The 22,117-nt window shown below is 36.2% G+C and overlaps 1 long non-coding RNA gene across 1 annotated transcript in view; it reads right to left on the bottom strand.

Annotated features, from left to right (window-relative positions):
* Positions 1-4,910: 4,910 nt before the first annotated feature.
* LOC123610754 overlaps positions 4,911-22,117 on the bottom strand; it is a 218,544-nt gene continuing 201,337 nt past the window's right edge. Inside the window, exon 3 of the long non-coding RNA XR_006718285.1 lies at positions 4,911-6,676. This is a non-coding gene — a long non-coding RNA (uncharacterized LOC123610754). The remainder of the gene's footprint in view (positions 6,677-22,117) is intronic.

The raw sequence follows: 22,117 nt of genomic DNA, 5'->3' as shown, positions 1-22,117 counted from the left end.
TCACACCATGACATCACCTTTACCTTTTACTCTAGCACACTGGTCTTCTGGATCCTCTGAAACAATAATAAAATAACACTTCACACATATGTATTAATGCTATTAAAAATAACAATATTATTGACCCCCAGTTTCTTTACAAAAGCAAGGCCTGAGACCCTGAACCAATAAGTTTGGGTCGAGATTATTTACATTCATCCATAGTATTTGCAAGTTCATACAAATAAGTTGATTACATCGGATGCTGGAGCAGTTCTTTGATGTCTTTCCATCTAGGGGAAAGGATGTGAACGTTGAAGTTCAATATAACTGTGTTTGAACCCTGGATACGGCATTCACTAATATGTTGCATTTGTATGAATTATTTAACCTCTCTGAGCTTTAATGGTAAAAATGAGACTTGCTGTGCTATATTTAAAAGTATAAAAAGGCTACCTACGTTTCTATTTGTAATACAACAGGCAATTTCCCCATGTTGTCCTTCTTCCCTTCCACTTCTCCTAAGGTAGTCAGCATACCTTCTTGCCTCCATCATGTATATTCAGTAGTGTTGACTGTAGAATATTCTTGTTTACATCCTCCACTGCCCCTACCAATTTATGTCTTCCAGTGTATCTCTACAGGGGTGTTATTAGTATTTTGAGTAGAATATTTTTTTCATAGTGCAACATTTCCCTAACATCTAAAGAATACCCAGCATGGCTAGATATCTCATTCATTCATGCCAGCACTCAAAGTACATGTTCTTTCTAAAATATCCCCCACATTTCCAAGCATCCCTTTACTCCTAGTTGAGAATAATACTCTTCACAATCTAACTTCCACACTACCGATCCACTAAAACTGTTGTAAAAATTACCCCAACTTATTAGAATTTTTTTTTTCCTCGACTACATTATACTTCAATTCAAATTCTCAGGAATGGGAGATAGAAAAAAAAAAAAAAAGGAAGAGAGAAATATAAAGCCTATCTACCCTAAGATCTATCTACAAGGGCGGGAGGTGAAAAAGAGATTTAAACGTTCAAAGCCTGAGGCAATTTGGGAAGGGGAACTGACCTTCATGGGAGACCCAGGGAACACATGCATTAGGTATTCAGAGATTGTAAAGAAAGACAAAGCCATTAAAAGGGATAAAAAATAAACATCGATTAAATTAAAATTGCACCTAATGGTGGCACTTTCTGTTTTACACCAAATAAATCAGTAGTCATTCTAGAAGACCAGCTGGATGCCAAGGCAATTTCTATACTTTTGATCACCAGTATTGACCATTGGGTACTTTCATTGGTAATTGGGGTAAAGCCTCCCCTCTCTATCCCTCAGATGCCCCACGTTCTCCCCAAGTCTACCTTCTCTTTAGTACCAGATATCCTTCCCAGCAAAAAAAAAAAAAGAAAGAGTTTGTATTTTAGCCAAGGGGAAAACTAAATCTTTTGAGAACAGAATTGATTGCACAGAACTCAGAAGAAGGCAAAATAGCTTGAATAAATGTAGAACTAGTCATAATTTAAGGGAAAAAAATCAGTTTGCATGGTGATTTTTGATACATAGCAGGAACTGAAAGCTACCATTAGAAATATTTTTTAAACATAAGATAGTCTAACATAATTTAACAAAAACATCATTTTTATAAAATATTTAATAAATGTTTTAATATTTTATGAGGTGCATTTAATAACTCAAAAACTTTCACACTTGCATTACAACTTAACATTAAGAGAGGGGTAACTTGAACAGCAGAAAGTCTTTGTTTAAATATCACTTCAGTGAAATACACTTTAAATACACGATTTACAGTTGTACCCTACCTGCACTCCTGATCTCCACTGACTGGCCTGACATGTGTCTTTCTCTTTACTTTTCCCCCATAGGATTTGTCAACTTTTAAGAGACTATCATTTACTTACTCTATTTATTGTTTACTGTTTGTCTTCCTTTATACTGTTTGCACTCCTAATACTATTTGTCTATTACATATATCGTTGACTGTTTAAATTCCTTAAGGGCAGTGATCTTTGCTAAATACAGACTTCTGCCCATTTCATTCACTGCTACATTCCCATCACCTAAAACACCTGTTAAATGCATAACAGAATGAAGACAGGGGAATATAGAAGAAAGAACAGTGCCTGGAATCTGTAAAAGCTGAGCAAATATCTTTTGAATTTTTCTTTTTTGTCCTGGTTTAAATTAAAAACAAAAAATGAGATTAATTTGTTCCTTTTTAACACTATGGTGTCAATGACCTCCTTTCTCTCTCTTTTCTTTATCTCCCTAACTAGAATCTTCCTAATCCCTTTTGCCACTTCTTACTAACATAAACATCTGTCAGAAATGTAAATGATCTTCACTTGAGGGATATTTTCCTGGTCTGACTAGATTATTTGCCTCAGGTATATAGGCTTTGTCCTATTGGTGCTCCAAATTCCACTAAGGACCATCTACCTGCCTTGAGTTTCATTCTCATAAGAAACAAGATATGAATTATTTAATTCAGCAAACTCCCCAGTTACTGTCAGTTGCCTCCCCAACTCCCTTTTTATCTTGGTGGTGAAATCCCCATTGTGACCCTGGGAGATGACACCACCCTGAGGTCCAAAGGTAATTACTGATCTGCCTAAGCCGATCATGGTGGCCTTATTCTCCTTGTCAGTAACTGGTTTAATCTTAGTGATGTGATACAGTACTGGCCAATGAAATATGTGAAGGTGTCTCTGGATTGTCCTGCAAAAGGTTTCATTTTTTTTTTTTTTCCTTTTACTGGGTAAGAAAATGATCCCATGCAATGACTGAAATTGCAGCAACCATCTTTCCATTATGACAGGAGCTAAGCTGACATACTGAGAATGACAAGGTGCTTCATCATGTCTTTAGACTATTCAATCAAGCAGCCATGAAGCTGCCTCAGCCGACGACTTTGTTAGAAAAGATAACATGTACTTTTTGTTGCTGAGTCAGAATTCTTTGTGACTTACAGTTTAAAACTTCTTAATGAACAATTACCAATATTATGATACTGTACTTTTCAAAATTTTTCAAAAGCACACAATCTGGAAGGCTCTCTAGTTTTATGGGATTAGTTTGACTCTGGGCCACAAAATTAAACACTCTCTGTCTGTATTGCTGCAGGGATGTAGACAAGTTTTAAGAAAGGATAAAGTTCTGGACCAGACATATAAGATTATAAAATAAGCAATAAAATGCTTTAAGATGCTCAACAGCGGCTTTCAAATAAATGTTGCCATAGCGTTCATCTAAGGCCATTATGTAACTTATTGGATAATTATCCTTCCATGTTACTTAATTAAATGCACTTTCATGAACTAGATCATCTCCCTTTCAGGGGCTCCCAACTCAGGATAAACAGTGATATATATCTGACTTCGTGTAGGAAGCCAGAACAAAATACTTCCCAAACACTTAAACCCAAGAGGAGAGATCTCGGCAGAAAGGAGGATGTGATAGGTAGACGGAGAATCCAGCAAAGAGAATAAAACAAAACTATCGTAGAGAGAAGAAAGAGAGCTGAGCCCCACTTGGAATTTTCAAACTAGGGATAGTCCCTTAACGTGTGCATTACTTGTGCTGAGCAAGGAAGGTGGATACAAAGGGAGGGTAATTTAGAGTCCTTGCAGTTCTACAGCACTGACTTTTCTGTGTAAGAGGAATACTAGTTGAAACACAAGCAAGGAGATCATATATTGTTTCTACATACTGCTGTGCTAGTGAATTCATCCCTGATCTGAATGGTAAGAGCACATTCATGGGGAATGAATAATAGTGTGACATAGCTAATTAATGCCAGTTCAATCCAGGCCTCTTAGGCAATCGTGCCAAATTGTACAGTGCAATGGGGTGTTTTTTATGTGATGGTGGTGTATGGGGGATTGATCTGCGGATGTAAAGATGGCATCAAACCACAGGGCCAGAACTAACTGCTCAGCATTATTGTCGTCGCTGAATTACAGCTTTTTGATCTGGCAAAACTGCCACAAGACTTAACATTTCTGAAATACTATCATAAAATGGAATTCTGAAATAACTAGCTCATCAATCACTGACATTCCATGCTGCTTCCCAGAATTTGAAGCACATATGCAAGTATTTTGAATCTCCTTTGCAGAAAAAAAAAATCCTTTTTAAATGCCTCATTTTATACAATCACACACACCAGGTCTAAAAAGGCCAGGCATGAACGTCCTATTTTTAAGGCACTAATATGATAATTAAGTGAAATAATTATGAATATGAAGGAGACAAAAGAGGGCTTTCTTTTAGAGTAGTTGTTTAGGTAACATACAGGCATGGCATCTTAGTGATAGATTTATTAACTATTTCTGAATAGCAGATTTTATTTCTAACCTGCCAATTTCAAGCTAAACCAACTTAATATATGTTTCACAGATTCCTGAGAGGTATATGCTCTGCCATTTGCAAACAGTTATATTTCTTTTTAACTTAGCCATATTAATTATAGCTATTCAAATCCTCATTTATTTTTGTGTTTGTCCCGAGAACTGATAGAAATGCATAGATACATCTACTCTTATATATCTGACAAATTTTCTTCATAGTTACAAAATTTAATGTTCATTTATTTTTAAGAGAGAGAGATGGAGCACAAGCTGGGGAGGGGCAGAGAGAGAGGAAGACACAGAATCTGAAACAGGCTCCAGGCTCGAAGCTGTCAGCACAGAGCTCCGTGTGGGGCTTGAACTCACAGACTGTGAAATCATGACCTGGGCTGAAGTTGGATGCTTAACTGACTGAGCCACCCAGGCACCCCCATATTTCCAAAATTAAAAATAAATAAAAAACTTGATACTATATATTTGGGGACGTATTCATGACAGCGTTATATATCTTTTTATTAAAGGTATATCTATCTTTATATTATATAGAGGGAAGTTCAACAGATGTGATAAGGCAATGAGTAACATGCAAAGCCAGAAGTCATGAAGTTCCCAGAACATGTTAAAGTAGGTCATTATAATTTCATAGGTATTTAATAACAGTGATGTGTTCTTTTTGGACATTATGTCTCATCGAATCACTCTTTTTTGGTCCAATTAATACATTTTTTTGATTACCACTTTTTCATCTTAACTTTATCTCTTGATTTATGTTCGAATGCATTATATTTATTTGCTATAAATCTTGCCTGATCATTTACTTTGTTCCTTTTGAGTCGCTTTACTTTAAACATGTCACTTATATACAACTTACTTTAGGTTTATTTAAGGAAAAACAGACAAAAATAAACTTTTCCTTTTAACTGGTAAGGTTATCCCACTTCTACATATCTATTTTGTTTAGTTAACATTAGTTGGTTGCCACATCAAAACTTCATTGTTTTGACTAGTATCTTAGTTGTATAAATTATACACAGATTTGCTTGTAGGTAATATGGCTCCCACATCCCAGACGATCCGACTATGTCTTTTTGGCTTTTTTACACATTAATGGTGACTTGCCTAGGAATGGGACTTCAATTCATTCTGCTTTCCTTAGAAACATCACAGACTTGAATTTAATCCACAATGATTGCCCTAAAGAAGTCTAAGGCTCCCCTGATTTTTTTTTTTCCTTTATAGGTGAGTTATTTCTTTTGCCCAAATGCCTTTGGCATTACTTTTTTTGTCCCCATAATTCAATAATTTCAACAGGATATGTTTTGGTTTTGAATGTGCTCCATTAACTTTTCTGGGAACAAAGTGAACCTTGTCAATGTGTAAATTTAGCTATTTCCTCATTTCAGGAAAGTATTTATCTTTAATTTTTCCCCTATTCTATTTGTTCTGCTTTCTGCATCAGGGAGGCTCCAATTTTCCATATGTTTCTGTTCTCGTAACGTAGCATTTATCTACAACCTTTTTCCCTGCTTTGTCTTTCCTTTCTTCACTCTTATGTAATAATTTCCGCTCAGATACCCTATTGTTAGAAATCCCTACTTCCGGTCTCTAAAGTGTCCATTATTATGGCAATGGCACCATCTGCTCACTTTTTCTAACTACTACTAGGTCTCCTTCAACCTCACCTTTTTACTGATTGTCTCATCACTAATCTCCTTTGTTCATAGATCCAATGCTCTACTTGACTTTGTACTTGATACAATTGTTTTCTTCATCCCCCCCCCCCCATTTCTGTTCACTCATTGTGTTCTTTTATCTTCTACTTGCTGCATTCCTTTCTTTGGTTCATTTCTCCGTAGGATGACTATTTGAAACCCATGTGAATTCTCTTTTTGCATTTCCTTCAAACTGGGGACAGTTTTATCTAGAACCAGTTTTTAGAAATAGAGCAAGCAGATTCTTTGGGCGCCCCTCTCTATTTACATGGATGACCAGATATGGATAGTTTGCATTATTTTTTTTTTCTACATTTCAGGCACCTGAATGGAGTATGGTATGAACTTGGAACTGTCTTTAAGAGACTTCTTCAATACTTTCTAGGTCTTTTTGCTATCAGAGAACAAACTCCTCATTCAGCTCAAGCATAACCCATAATGAGGACTTAGGGTGTCAGTGTATACACCCAATGCAGGAAGAACCATACTAGCCTGGTAAAAGTCTTCTGGTTTCAGGTTCTTTGATTTTGCATGACTGGGATCTTTCTTCCTTTTTTGCTCCTCCTTTTCTTTGGTTCTTCTCTCTGTGCTAGTCAACCAAAATTTTCTGCCAAAAAAAAAAAAAAAAAAAAAAAAAAAACCCTCATTAAAATGAAGACAGTTTAGGTGGTACAGACTTTAACACTTCATGAACTAGGCAATTCTTTGATCTGGAAATGGCTCCTTCAAGAAGTGTTAAATAAAGTTTGTTTTGAAATGTCAGTTGTTGTCATACTGACCTTGGCTTGGTAGGCTGGACACCACTGACCCTGGGAAACCACCTCAGCAAAAGAAAACTTAACTCTTAGACTCCATGTTCTTATAAACGGTCTATCTGCTGAGAAACCAGACCATCTAGGTAACCAATCTGTGGTCATCAAGGAACATGAGTGATCCTCCTATTCCAATGATACCTCGGATAAGGCCAGATACACAACCCAACCAACCAGATCTTTTTATTCCTTCTCTTCCTTGTTTCCTATTCTTTATCCTATAAAGGCATCCTGCCTTCTCTCCTCATCCCCCACCTTTCAGTTCTTTTGATGGTGGGGAATGCCTGCTTCACCGAGTGCTAAATAAAGTTCGTCTGTATCACCTAAACAATCTTCTTTAGTCATTTCAACACCCTAGATTATCTCTGAGATCCTCACTACTTTTTCTGTCCAGAAGAGAAAATCAACAATCATAAAAATAGAGTGAACCTAAGCTTATCCTCTAATACTTGGGGAATATCAGCAAGATAGTTCATAATTATGTTACCTTTGAGAGAAAGAAGTCTGCAAGTGTCTGTCTGGTAGGGAGTATTTGTAGCATATAACATCATGATTAAGAATGATATTTCCACCTTGTCCTACTCAGTTCAAATCCTAGGTGAATTCCCTGCTCTCTGTGGGAAAATGAGAAGCTATTCAACCATTTACTTTACTTTCATGGGGAAAAATCTGAGAAATCATGTACCCTACTTTCTAGGGTTTTCATTAGGCCAAGCTTTTTAGAAAAACTTACTTTGTTAGGCCCATAAAGTGATTGGTACTTGTCAAGCATTTTGGTGTAAGAACTCACAAAAGGTAGAATTTTCTTTGCAATATCTGTTTATATATTTAATAGAGAGCTAGAGAATTATTCTACCAGGTGACATTCTTAAAATACTCTTTATATCCACATGCATATTCAATGATAGACCATATTATAAAGGCTAGAAATGACATACTATTTAGCTTGAAAAGACATAAGAGCACGTGAAATAGTGAAACATTTCAGAAAAGAGTAGTGGAGTCTCACTGCATACAATCTGTAGTGATTGGATTTCTTTGGGTTATTGTTATCCAAGCTGTGAATACCCAGGTGCATCTAATAGAAATGTTCATTTTTCTGCTTATTATTCAGCACCTGCTAAGTTGTATCTATTTTTTTGAATAGCATAAAATGAATTAAAATAAACATGAATACAATGTTATTCTACCATATAATTCTACTTTCAGTGTATTTGAAATGACTATGTATCATTTGTGTTTCTTTTGTTTATGGATGATTGTTGTAATGACACCATTGTTTAAGATGTGGTTTTCATAAATTGTTCCTTGGATACATGATTACTATTTTCCAACAGCAGTTTTTCATGGTGATAAACTATAACATACATATTTCCCTGTGCCAGAATTGATTTGTACAAATGGGTTTGGTCTAAAGACCCAATCAGCTTTGTGAATATTTCACTTTGTAACTGTTCAATGGGCAATCTATTTAGCTGAACTGCCACAATCAAGCATGTTAAAAAGACTTTCACTTTAGTAAATGAAATGGGAAAAAAAATGTTACAATCTTTTAACAAGGATGTCAATCCTTTTATAATTCTCTTAGGAAACGTGGTCTTTCTGGGGTAAGTTTACCACCATCTCATCTGTTTGTCAGTGATCATGGTTGGAATGACAATTATATGGCAAAATATTTTAACATTCTTATTGTACTTTTTAAACATGGTGTGTACAATTTATAATTATGCAGAATGCACTGTTCTTACATGTAGAAAAACAGAACATGAACTTCAATGTAATTTTATTAATCAATAATTTAATCATGTGTAAAAACCTGCCATTATGCTTTTCACTTTTTATTCTCCCTTGAGATTCCCGCAAACTTCTAATATGTTTTTCTTGATTTGATTCTCTAATGCCATCTTGCCACATTAGACTGGTTTAAATGATAAAAGAAAAATAACTATTTATTTTGAACTGTGTTTATAAAAAATGAAGCACTTTTCTGAAATGTTAATTATCAAACTGATAAAGTTATTATTATATATTTCCTATCCAGAACATTTTAAAGTGCCTTCCAGAGGATAGAATAATAGTTTGAGAGTAATAAATACTTTTATCCTTAAAAAAATCCAAATAAATTATTTGAATAGCTGCCGATTTAGTTACACCAAATCGTCAGTTTAATTTTTTTAAGAACCTATTTTGGAAACTATATAATTCATATGTAGAAGCCAAAAGTTATAAAAATAACATATTAGCATAAATTAGAATATATATATGTTATAAATTAGAATATAAGCACATGTTTATATTAGAATATGTTATAATTAGAATATATTACATTCTAATATTATTAGAATATGTTATCAATTAGAATATAAACACATCTATTACTTGGTAAGTCAGTTTGGGGTTTAAATTAAGTATCATGGAGACTATAGACAGAATAATTTGTTTCTATCACCATAAACCTGCAGCCTGTATGTCATTAAACACAAGCCCACTTACAACTCACTCCCACACATATATAAACATTTAAATGCAAATTTAGAAGCATGGAAACATACAGGTGAAAGACACACCATATATGTTTCTTTATTTTTTATCAGTTAATGGCATATTATGGTTAAAAATATTGTTTTAAGCTTTCTGGTGTAATGTACTTTAAAAATACTGTTGCTGTCTTTTTAATAGAATGATTCAAATAAAAGGAAAGAGAGAAAGAAACATCTGGGACACGTTTGAGATTTTTGTCTTACATTTCTGAGATGCTGATTGGAATACCACCAACTTCAAAGGAAATCTTAGGCTCGGTCCAAATAGCTGAAAGGGAAAATAGAAACTGACCTCTTCCTAAAATGCCTCTCAGGTAATCACTTACATTCTTGCAGATTGCTGTCAAAATTTTGTAGAACACAGGATAAAAAACAAATAAGTAAGAACTACTTTAATTCACTTTATGAATATGGACATATATAAAATTTCCTAAAGCTTGCCAAAGCTAAGAAAAAAACCAAACAAACAACTCCCCCTTTTTATGCCTCTTCCCTTTTCTACACTGTTTTAGGTTTATTTGGACTACTATTTGGCATTTTAATTAAGACTATTTTAGTTCATTGTTTCTGCATTAATCTTTCCCATGCAGATGGTGAACAACTTGAGGATAGGGACTCTACCTAACTCATATTTGAATCATCGCACAGGGAGCTTTGCAAGTATTACAGACGATGTCTGTTGAGAAAAAAAAAAGGTGCAAAAAAAATTTTTTTTTAATTTTGCCTTTTCATGTTGTGTCCTCTTTAGTCTTAGCTGATTATGGATAGTCCTGAGTAGGAGTTGCCTCCATTTGTAAAATAGTTTGAGCAAGTAGACAAGTCTCAGTGGTGTTTCTAGGCAGAGCTTAGTCGCCTTCTGCTTTCATCCTAGAAAATAGGAAAAAATGATTCCTAACTTACAGTCTCCTGGGCAATTGTTCTCTTGACTTTTAGCTGATCCTAAGACCCATGTTAGTTTTGGTTGACATAAGTGATTCTTTTTACCAGCCCTGTTACATTTAAGCATTCAAACTTCACTATAAATTTTAGTGATATGTTGAAAAACTTTGCTTGGGATTTTAATAATTTTTGTTGCTCAGCAAGAGGTAAGATTGCATTGTCCCAAAAGTGCTTTTTAAAACCACGTAGGTAGTTTACATTCAAGTTAAAGATAATTAAATTTTATATAAAGTACACATCTCTACATCTCAGAGAACATTCATGTTCAGTATTTGATCTGAGTATTCAGTTGCTACTGCTAATGTGAATTTCTAAGCTAAAAATAACTGCCACTCTCCTAGACTGCTCACGGTGCCATTGAAAACTCAGGACTGCTGTTGAGTTACTCTGATGATTCCTCACAATGGAAACCTGCTATGGGTCTCATTCACTTCTACTGGAAAATTGCATGTTTGCGGTTTTCTTGGACGTGTCCCCAAATGTTTTAATTAAGTAACATTGCTCACCAGATAACAAGTACCAATTCACTTTAACTCTCACAACTGAGAATCGTGTGTTCTACAAGCTTTTTATTTTGAAGAGTTCATGAAGCCTGGTCTCGTTCCGGTACATTTTTGTCAATTGCATTTCAGGCATGACTTTTGTATAAAATCCCTTCCTATCTACTTGGTATGTGACAGCAACCTTGGGACAGTGTTATGTTTCCCGGCTGGAGTTCCCCTTCTAATTTCTTTCAGTTTCAGGGAAATGCCACTGCATTTTCACATTTCATTTGGGGTTTGAACGTGCAGCAGGAGCCATAATCTAGCAAACCTGCCTTGGGACCTCAGGTGAGTGAGCCGCCATGAGAGACTGGGGCTACAGAGTCTTAGGGCCAAATGTTCTTTCGTGGCAATACAGATGTACGTGTGGCAGTTTGTATAAAATCTGAATTCAAAGATCTGGAAGATCCTCTCGATGGATTTTTTTTTTTTTTAAAGGATGATGGATGTTCTGGAAGAAATACCAATTTTCATCTTTGAATTTAACTCTTGTGTTATTCTGCACCAGGATATCAAAGTTTGGACCACATTTTTTTTTTCTATTTTTTTTTTTAACCATTCTAATCCTATTGTCATCTTGGTCCCCTTCTTATCACTTCTTGCTGACATTTCCAGGTTCCCCATTCTCCTTCAGCCAAAGCTGCAAGGAGTAGCTTAATCAGCTAATAGCAAATCCATTCTCACATATATTATTAATGAATTTTTACTGAATTAAACATTTTGAAAAACCTAGGGAGCTAAAAACAATGCCTTCCACATACCTCAATGGTAGCATTTATTGGTCTTTCTTTTTTCTTTTCTTTTTTTTTTTTTAACAGATTGTAAGATTTTGGGGAGCAGAGCACATTGTTCCTTTCATTTTTGGAACTCCCAGGCTCACTGCTTGGCAACAAAACACAGTTTAAAATATTTATTAATTGAATCAGTAGTTTCTTACCTATACTGATTTTGCCCCCGAGGGGATATTTCATGGCATTTTTGGTTCACAACTGAAGAAGGTTGCTAAGAGAGCATCTGGTGGATAAAAACCAGTGATGCTGCTAAATATTCTAAAATGCACAGGACAACCTTCCTGCAACAATAAATTACTTGGGCCACATGTCATTAGTGCCTGGATTGAGGAAGTATCATTTAAGTTTTCTGCTCCTTTCTCCAAAAATTCAAGGAATTCAAATTTTATTCATTGATAGTTACCAATTTTCATTAATTACCATCATCAGTTCAATGAGAATATCCAAAACAGCATAGGGTGAGATTTGTGATATCATTGTGATATAAAAAGTTTTTAAATGTTTATTTATTTATTTTGAGATAGAGAGAGAGAGAGATTGGGAGGGGGTGGGGTGTGAACAGGGGAGGAACAGAGAGAGAGGGAGAGACAGAATCCTAAGCAGGTTCTGCACTGTCAGCAAAGAGCCCAAAGTGGGGCTTGAACCCAAGAAATGTGAGATGATGACCTGAACCAAAACTAAGAGTTGGATGCTTAACCAACTGAGCCACTCAGGTGCCCCTGGGGGGGGGCGGGGGGGTGGGTGGGAACAATTATCTTCTAGGCTGGAATTTTTAAATAATTTTTAATTTCCAGAGAGAGTGGATTCTTGTTTAAGCAGTTGAGAACCAATAGAAAATGCCATCCTGAACTTGTCTGCAGTCTAGGGCGTCGTCTATGTGTGGCTAGTTCAGAATACAGATGATGTTAATAATGCTTTGTAGCAACTTGGCCTCAATTTGTTCGACAGCCACAGAAATGTCTGTTCCTAATCTTGACCAGGCTTGAGTGTCATTGATCACAAGAGGCAGGGATCAAAAGAAGGTGAATAGATTCTTTTAAAACTGTCATCACTATTGTATCTACAGTTTCAATGGCAACTTCTTTTGCCATCAGGTCAGTGTCAGTGTCTTTATTCTGGAAGGACAGCTCATAAATTAAGCAGTTGACCTTTATGTCAGTCAATCAACATTGGGCCATCCAGGGCTGCCAAAACCATTAGCTTTGAGCAATGGCCATTTCACCAAAGTACAAAATGCAGTATTTATAAACCTTATGTTGTTGTCTTTGCCAAAATCTCAATGACATTGTCCATTTCTCAGTTTCCTCCCATCCATTAAAAGGTAGGAAATGATAATCAATAGCCTAGAACATTATCTGTAAAAAAAAAAATTCAATGACTCAGGAGTTAAAAAGCATACAAAATAAAAATTCCGAGCAATATGCTCATTTTACAACTTTCTTCATTTAGAGAACTAAAATAGACTAGAGCTGCAAAGCATTTAGTGACATTTTATCTCATTTGGTTATTACATCGATGGAGAAACAAGACCCCGAGAAACCAAGCAACTTCTAGTGGACCATCTTGAGTAGCTTCTCACAATGCAGTTAACGGTCTCTGCATCCTCTAATAAGACCCAAGTAACTGAGAACCCAATATTTTATTTATAACTAAAATATGTAGGAAATGTTGCTGCATTTAAGATTTTCAAACTTGACAAACAGGAAGTTATCAGACCTCAAATGATATGAGTATTGCTATAAATAAAAATCCTATGCATATTTTTGAAATAACACAATTACTGCATGCCTATAGAACACTTGGAGTACCTTAGGGACACAAAGACAAATCAGGCACAGACGTAGCCCTAAGGGAGTTTACAGACCACTGATAATATTAGGAAAGATGTTTGTGTAAGTCAGGGTCCCAATAAGAAACAAGGATGGACTCAAGATGGAATGACTTGAGAGAAATTATTTGCAGCTGGACCTATGACTAAGGTGGGGACAGTTGAGAAGGAAATACAAGGAGAGGGCAAGAAACAGCAGCATAGGAGCAGGTGCCAACCCTGTTTGGAATGTGTGTGTGGTGGGGAGGTCACTTCAATCAAGAAAGAGAAAGCATCACTAGAGTTGGTTGCCTTGCAAAGATCAGTGATTTGCTTTTAAAGGAGGACCTAAGAGAATTAATAGAATGTATTGTTTGCTCTCTTTTCTACTTCTACCTGAGTTCTCTTTTGGCTAACTACAACCAGGAACCAAATGACTTCACATGGACAGAAAGGGAATATTTGGCATGGATTTCTTATTTTTAATAGACTGTTGAGGATTTTCTGAGGTTTTCTTGCCTTAAAACTGAGTAAAAACATAATCTACCAGTCTGGTTAACATCGTGGTAACACCACCCAGATTTTCTTGCAAGAATGAATAATTCATTCTGTACCTCCTATCTATAGACCTCAGCTCTCAACCTCCTCTGAGGATTACTATAACTGAAGACAACCATCTTGCCCAAATGTATGCTGCCTATGCATGGTGCTACATATTGATCAATGATAGATGATGATCAATGATTGATAAAGACCTGACCCATTTTCCCCAAATTTAGGATAATTCTGAAAAGCCATGCCAGTTTAGTTTTCCATGTATGGTCAACTGAAGTATCTACTAAAATTATATCAGATCTCAACTTTTTGCTCTTACTAACTCTGCTTTCTTTGCTTCTCTTCCCTCAGAGTTAATCTCAAGAGCAGTTGCTAGAAAATCTCCTGTGTGGGGATTTCCATCTCAGAATCTGCTTCCTGGAGAGCCCAAACAGAGATAGTTAGTGCTGGTAGTCATCTGAGGAAACAGACCAGAGATGAGCTTTCGAAACCAGATTGCCTGCTTCTTGTCTGGCAATGACCCCAAATGGTTTGGTGGCCACCACCATGGAGACTGCATTCCATTTCTTCTCCTTCTACGGAGTCTGCTTCATTTATTTCCAAAGGAGTTATTAGAGTTCTTTCTAATAAAACTCTTACATTCTGATCTCTCAGCATCTTTTTTCATGAAACAATTCATGAGATGTATAGAGGAGATGGTAGTAGGTGGAGTACAGACAGTCCCTGGCACAAAGTAACATTGCAATGGTTACAACTTTCACCCGGGGTGGTGTACTGGTAGAAAGGATGACACTAGCTGGTTGCACATGTTAGATATGTGAGAAATAAAAAGGTGGCTGTAAAGTACTTATAACTGGGTGGGTGCTAAGCGTTATTACCTTAGGAAGAGAAATGGAAAGGTTCAGAGTAGTAATTAATTGACATTTGAAAGCCAAGTGTGAAAACTAGAACATTTTTTTAACAGACAAAAAGGCTTTCACTTCTTGCAGTTGTCATCAGAGAAAACTGGAGATTAGCTCCAGAACTTATTCAAAGGAATAACAGAGCTCCAAAGACAGTTTAACTCTAAACCTAATCAGTTCAGTTATGCTAAATCCAAGGTCCTCATTAGGAAAGGAGTCCATCTTGACACATGGGAGGGGGACATCTGGGTGGATTTGACCCATAAACTTGGAGTCCCCCAAATCCCCAGAACCCTTAAAACTGAAGCAATGGCTCACTTCCTAATTTAGGGCCATCAGCCCCTTCCTTGTTTTAAGATAGTGGGGAGTTTTCCCTCATACACATTAATATGCACCCCATCCTCAGGATCTGTCCCCAGTCCTCCTCTTAGCCACTGGGGTTGAGTCAGGAAATCACACAACTGGAGACCTGTAGAGCCTGATAAGGAAGAAAGGGATAATACCCCAAGGGAACTATAGGGCTTACTCAGCATGAATGTGCATGGGATGGTAATCTAAGAGTGCACAGTCAAGGTGCAGGGTCAGGGGAAAAAAGGAGGCAAGAGAGAGAGTCACCATATTGTCAGAGTTCATTGAATCTCGTCACTAGGAGTATATAGTGGATCTGCTGTTATGTTGTGGGAAGGAATCAACTTAATATCCAGGTGTTATACTTGGATTTTCTTGATACCACCTTGATCAAATGTCAATTGCAATGCAACCATCTCTGCTACAGAAGGACATGAGGACTAAAGGCTCCACGCTTCTCAGGGATGAGGCTATGCATCATGTCCCTAAGACTAGCAAACATGTTGCTCGATGTTGAAGCAAATGTATAATGGATATTAGAGGGGGAAATAAAAAGTGACATTTGTGGTTCCAATACCAAAGGAAACAGCAGTATTTATAGTTTTCCTCACCAATCCTCTTCATCTTTCTCCAGGGAAAGAGGTTCACCAGAGCCCTGAACTAATGGCTCCCTGAATTTATATACAAAATAGTTCCTAGTGATGTGAGGAACAGGCACCTCCCAGGTTCCTCTTCAGGATGAACCTGCTGTAACTGACAATATATTACTAGTTGTCACCCATACGCCATGTTTTGTCATTGCCTCAGCTGAAGTCAGGTGTATTGCCCAAAGTTGTGCCTTCTTTCTGAGGCAGCCCACATCCTATGACCACTCGGAGCTGTAAAGATACAACTCTCTCCCTAATTCAGCATCTGTACGAAGGGTTATCCCAGCTTCAGATGGTTTGGTGGCCACCTCCATGGAGACTGTATTAAACCTCTCTCCCTCCATCGTCCACTTCATTTTTCCCAAAGGAGTGGAGCCCAAGAGTGCTCCCTAGTAAAACCCCTGCTCTCTAATCTCCATCTCAGAATCTTTCCATGCAACAGCTTGTGAGATATTTGTGCCATTAGGTGGAAATGTCAGAGATACGGTAAATATTATTAAAACGTATATCGAGTAGCTTTTACAAAGCTGTTCTACCAATGATTGCTTCTCTGCATCGTTTTCAGGCACTGTACGATTTTCACTTTTCATTTTCTCATAATGAATACTTCATACTTAATTCTATTTTATTTTGCAGTTTTTTTGTGGTTCACTTAATGGAATATATTTGCATTCATAACTTTCATGTTGTATATATAGAATTTTTTATTCATATTGCCTAACAATGGCAAAACTAGAAAATTGAATGTATTCAATAATCTGCTGTGTCTGTCTGTCTGCCTTCCCCACTGCTCAATCTATTTCTAAAAGGAGAAAGGATCAGTTTTATATTGTTTTATTTAAAAATATCATACCTGGATTTCAAACAGATGAACCAGAGTTTAACAGAAATGCTGTGGTAGACCTGAACAGGAAGTAATAAAAGAAGTTAACTGAGTCCCACTTGGACTCTTATTTAATGCTTATTTGGTGGGGTGCCTGGGTGGCTCAGTCGGTTAAGTGTCCAACTTCAGCTCAGGTCAGATCTCATAGTTTGTGAGTTCAAGCCCGGCACCGCATCAGGCTCTGTTCCTAGAGCCTGGAGCCTGCTCCGGATTCTGTGTCCCTCTTTAGCTCTGCCCCTCCCCTGCTCATGCTCTGTCTCTCCCTCTCTCTCAAGAATAAATAAACATTAAAAAAAAAAAATGCTTACTTGGACAGGAGTAAACTAAGTTAGTGAAGAGTTAGACAAATATTTACTATGTACTTCTTCATAAGTCGGTCTGAGCTCTTTGCTTTATTCCATTGCACACTATTTTCTCACTAATTTTTATTTTATATTCTCATATATTCCACCTCTGTCTCTCTCTCTTTTACTCTATTTGCATTTGATATTCTGGTCATTTTCAAAGTGAGTTTATCATGTTTGTTATCAGTATATTACACATAAGTGCAATAGCTTTGTTAGTAAATATATATATATATATATATATATATATACTGGCAAGTGTTTCGAGACTAAAAACTTGATCAACTATAGCCATTAACCAACTGTGATCATCTAAAATGATTGCCCTTCTAGACACAGTTCTTCTGCCCTATTTCTTAAAATTTGGCACACTTATTTCATGAAAACATGTAAGTAACTTTTTATGAGACCATAAGCCCCAGGACAGCAGCTTTTTATAACCTAAGGGTCATAATGAAAATATTCATTTTATTGTTTACAAAGCATTTTTACAAATAGCAAATCACACAGTTAAAACTGGTGACGTATCTTAATAAACAACTACTATATTCTGAACATTCTTATACTAAAAATGTTATTCTAGTTTATCTTTAAAAACATATGAGACTAACAACATTTCCTGTAATTTTCTACATTAGGTGCTTATTTTTATTTGCAAGTTTCTTTTATCTTTTGTAGTTTTTTTTTAATTGAAATCTGAATCGTCAAAGTTGTTTTTCATATAATTTTCCTTTTCTATTAATTTTCTGTTTGAAATTTTGTTGACTTCTTGCCTATTTATTATTATTATTATTTTTTTTTACCTTACTTTGGACTAAATTTGCTTTCCCTTTTCTGATGTCCTAAAGTGGAAACCTAGGTGATTGATTTTAGATATTTCTTCCTGTCTAATATATGCACTCAATGCTATACATTTCTCTCTAATTACTGATCCTACAAGTTTTAAGTTGTATTTTCTTTTTTCTTTTAAGTTTATTTATTTATTTTGAGAGAGAGTGCAAAGCAGGGTAGGGGCAGGGAGAAGAGGAGCAAGAGAATCCGAAGCAGGCTCCCTGCTGTCAGCGCAGAGCCCAACATGGGGCTCCATCTCACGAACTGCGAGGTAATGACATGAGCTGAAATCAAAAGTCGGATGCTTAGCTGAGCCACCCATGTGCTCCTTTAAGCTATATTTTCATTTTAATTTAATTAGAGATATTTTAAGATTTCTCTTGAAAGTTTTTGACCCCATGTTATGTAAAACATGTTGTTTGTAAGTATTTTGGATTTTTTTCAACTACCTTCCTATTATTGATTTCTAGTTTCATTACGGCCTGTGACCACAGTTTGTATGATTTCTGTTCTTTTATATTTGTTCAGATGTGATATATGGCCCAGGATATGGTCTATCGCAATGAATATTCTATATGACCTTGAGAAGAATGTGTATTCTGCTGTTATTGGATAAAATGTTCTAAAAATGTCAAGGAGATCCAGGTGATTCATGGTAGTGTTGAGTTCAACTGTGTCTTCACTGATTATTTGCCTGCTGGATCTGCCCATGACAGTACATGAGGAACATGTGACACAGAGAGAATAAGTAACTTGCTCATGATCCCTAGCTACAAGTTTCTATTTTAAAATGGGGGATCAAGGGGCACCTGGGTGGTTCAGTGGATTAGGCGTCGAATTCTTGGTTCTAGCTCAGATCATGCTCTCATGAGTCATGAAATCGAGCCCCACATGGAGCTCTGTGCTGACAGTGTAGATCCTGCTTGGGATTCTCTCTCTGCCCCTTCCCCACTCTCTCTCTCTCTCTCTCAAAATAAAAATACATTAGAATTTTTTAAAAATAGGGAAAGAAGAAGTGATTTATTAACCTAATGATGCTTGTTTACATGCTCAAGAATGAATAAAATTTTGATTTATAAGAGCACGGGATTGAATGGTATACTCCTCAAAATATGTCCACTTGGAACCTCAGAATTTGACCTAATTTAACCTTTGTGTATGCAGTTACAGGATTAATCAAGAGATCGTTTTGAATTAAGATAGATCCATAAGCCCAATGACTGTAGTTTTTATAAGAGAAACTAAAGAGAGATTTCAAATACAGAGACACAGAGGGGGAGGACAAGTGAAGACATCTGGGAGCAGAGATTAGAGTGATGCATCCACCAGCCAGGAAACACCAACGATTGCCCACAGTCACCAGACAGGCATGGAGCTGATTCTCCCAGAGAGCATGCAGAACCTTGGTTTTGGACTTTTGGCCTCCAGAAATGCAAAAGAATACATTTCAGTTGTTCTAAGCCACCTAGTATGTGGAAATTTGTTAGGGTGGCCCTGGGAAACAAAAACAAGCCTGAAGTATTTCACAAGCTGCATTGCCCAATGGAAGCTAAATTCACTCAACATTTCCTATTAAAATGGTGACCTGAAAAAACCACAGAGAAAAACAAAACAAACTAAAATGGATATATATATGTGAAATAAAACATAACCAAGATAATTAATCACTGATTTTTTAAAAGTTGTCCATCTCATCTCATCTCATTATCTTATCTTATCTTCTATTTTATCTTATCTTAGGCTTTAGAAAGCAACTAGATTTCAATTACAATAACAGAAATAACTTTATAGCATTATTAATATTTATAATCTATAATTATCCCATTTATGTTGGTTTATTGCTAGTGTTTTCCACTAGAAGATAAGTTCCATGACATATTGGTGACATTGTCAATCTTATTTATTGCTGTACCTCAAATGCCCAGCAAAACTCCTAGTACATAATAACTGCTCCATAAGGGTTTGCTGAATGAAAGAATGGTTGATTCAGAGAGAGTCAGCTCGGTTTCTGTGATACAGCTATCAGTGAAAACAAGAGCTCTTTTATGCTACCCCAGCAATAGGCACAGGAAAGCAATCTATGCATTAAAATATATTATAGGTTACCAGGTAATCCTTTATACATGGTTATCATGGTTATTTTATCATCACCTCACCACTGCAATTCATGTATTTTTTGCAATTAAAATAACTTAGCAATTTTTATCTTGTGCTACTTTTTGTGGTAATACCATTACTTCTAATAAAACTTTCCTCAACCTTATGGATTTAGGAAAGAAACATAAACTAAGAGCAGCTGAGTATTTGGTAAAGTACCTTCTATGGCTGTGTGAGGAGAATGTAACACTGATTGTTAATATTCATGAAAAATGAATCATTTGTTTGCCTTCATTTCATGCACAGAATTCACCATGACATCAGTGGGAGCTTTTTACAACGATAAATCTGTGCCAAATAATAAATTACATTCTCCTGTATTAAATTAAAATGTGCACATTGAAGAGGTTTAATTTTACATTTTCATGACAAATGGAAATTTGGACACTAAAAAACAGAAAGTTCAACTACAAAGAAGGAACCTCTGCTGTGACTTTCCTAGGATTCCCTTCCTCTTTTCTCACTTTGTCAGGTAGCAACTTGTTCAAACTTTTAACATCAGGTGTTGCTGTCAGAGTACCATTTTATGCTTTCTAAAAAGAGTTTTATCTTGGCAATGGGTATTTATATTATTTTTGGTACCTGAATATATACATAGTATTTCCCACATTCAAAAGATATGTTAGAAAAATAATCACATAAAACAAATGAAATTAAACATTCTTCCCACAACATATGAACGTAACTCAGAATTTCAGAACTATTAGATTTTCTAGTGAATGCTATGCTGTTATCTAAACTGAGTTAATATAGCTGTTTCTTAGGTTCTAGAATACTAATTCATGTTCCTACCCACAGAAGTCTTGTAAGCTCAATAGTTCCTAAAAGGGTCAGAGAAAACATTTGGATATTTGTTTATCACCTTCATAAGACATCAGCTAAAGGCACAAAACGGTGTGCATCTATTCTTCTGTTATCAGTATGAGATTCTCCAAATAATCTCCCCAGCACAGGAAGCATCATGAAAATAGCATGGTCTTATTTCACTCCTACTAAGAATGGAAAACGTCAGGTGTTTCGCACATCCTATGTCGAGCACTGCTGTAGGCATCATAGTGATTGATTTCATCCTGCAGTCTTCAGTTTACAGGAAATCCATATAAATCAACCAGAATATGGAAATTCATACCTCCCTGGAGTAACAGATTAACTGATTCTAAATTGGAAGAAAAAAGAAAGGTCAATAAGAAAGCATCAATGAGGAACACAGGGAAAATATGCCAGATATTGAGTACTTTGGAGGGCTACACTGTGGGTTTGTTTGTTTGTTTGTTTTTTATGACTCAAAGAAGTGCATTTTGGAGCTTGTAGCCACAAATATGAATATTTAGGATCCCATTAGGTTATTGCTGTGGGGCAGTCTTTAACTTTTTTTGATTTAGATATGAAAAAAAAAGAGGGACACTCTCCCTCAGAAATCTTTGTATTCAGACAGTTTTTCATATAATCTTAGAGAGAATTCTTCTCCTGTAGTCACTGCAAGATTAGAATGGCTTCCCATCAGAGAGAGAACTTACAGAGGGGGTCCGAGAAGTCAGACGGAGCCAACCAGAAACATCTAGAACAGAGTTCTTATTTGCACTTCCGTGAGGTCAAAGCTTTTCACTCTTTTAAGATATTCCCTAAAAATGTCTCCAAATGATCCCTTTTACCCTAAGGTCAACCTGAGAATCTGGAGTAATGCCTCATGACAACTGTGACTCCAACAAGAATTAGAAACATATAATACTCTTGAAATAACCCCCTCTTTGATCTCTGGAGTTGGAGTTAGTGCAACCAGAGATGAAAGGTAGAAAAGAATATATGCATGAAAACCAATTTATAATTTTGCAATATACAAAAAAGCAGTCACTTTGTTGGCAAACCAGCATGGACACTGGCAAAGTAGCCTTGGTTTGTTTAAAGTAAGTCATCCGAAGGACTAGGAGGAACTTTCAGGAAGCTGTTTTC

This window comes from Leopardus geoffroyi, chromosome C2 (assembly GCF_018350155.1).
Source record: "Leopardus geoffroyi isolate Oge1 chromosome C2, O.geoffroyi_Oge1_pat1.0, whole genome shotgun sequence".
Lineage (NCBI taxonomy): Eukaryota > Metazoa > Chordata > Mammalia > Carnivora > Felidae > Leopardus > Leopardus geoffroyi.
Note: the sequence above shows the minus strand (reverse complement) of the source record. Positions and strands in the feature narration are given on the sequence as shown.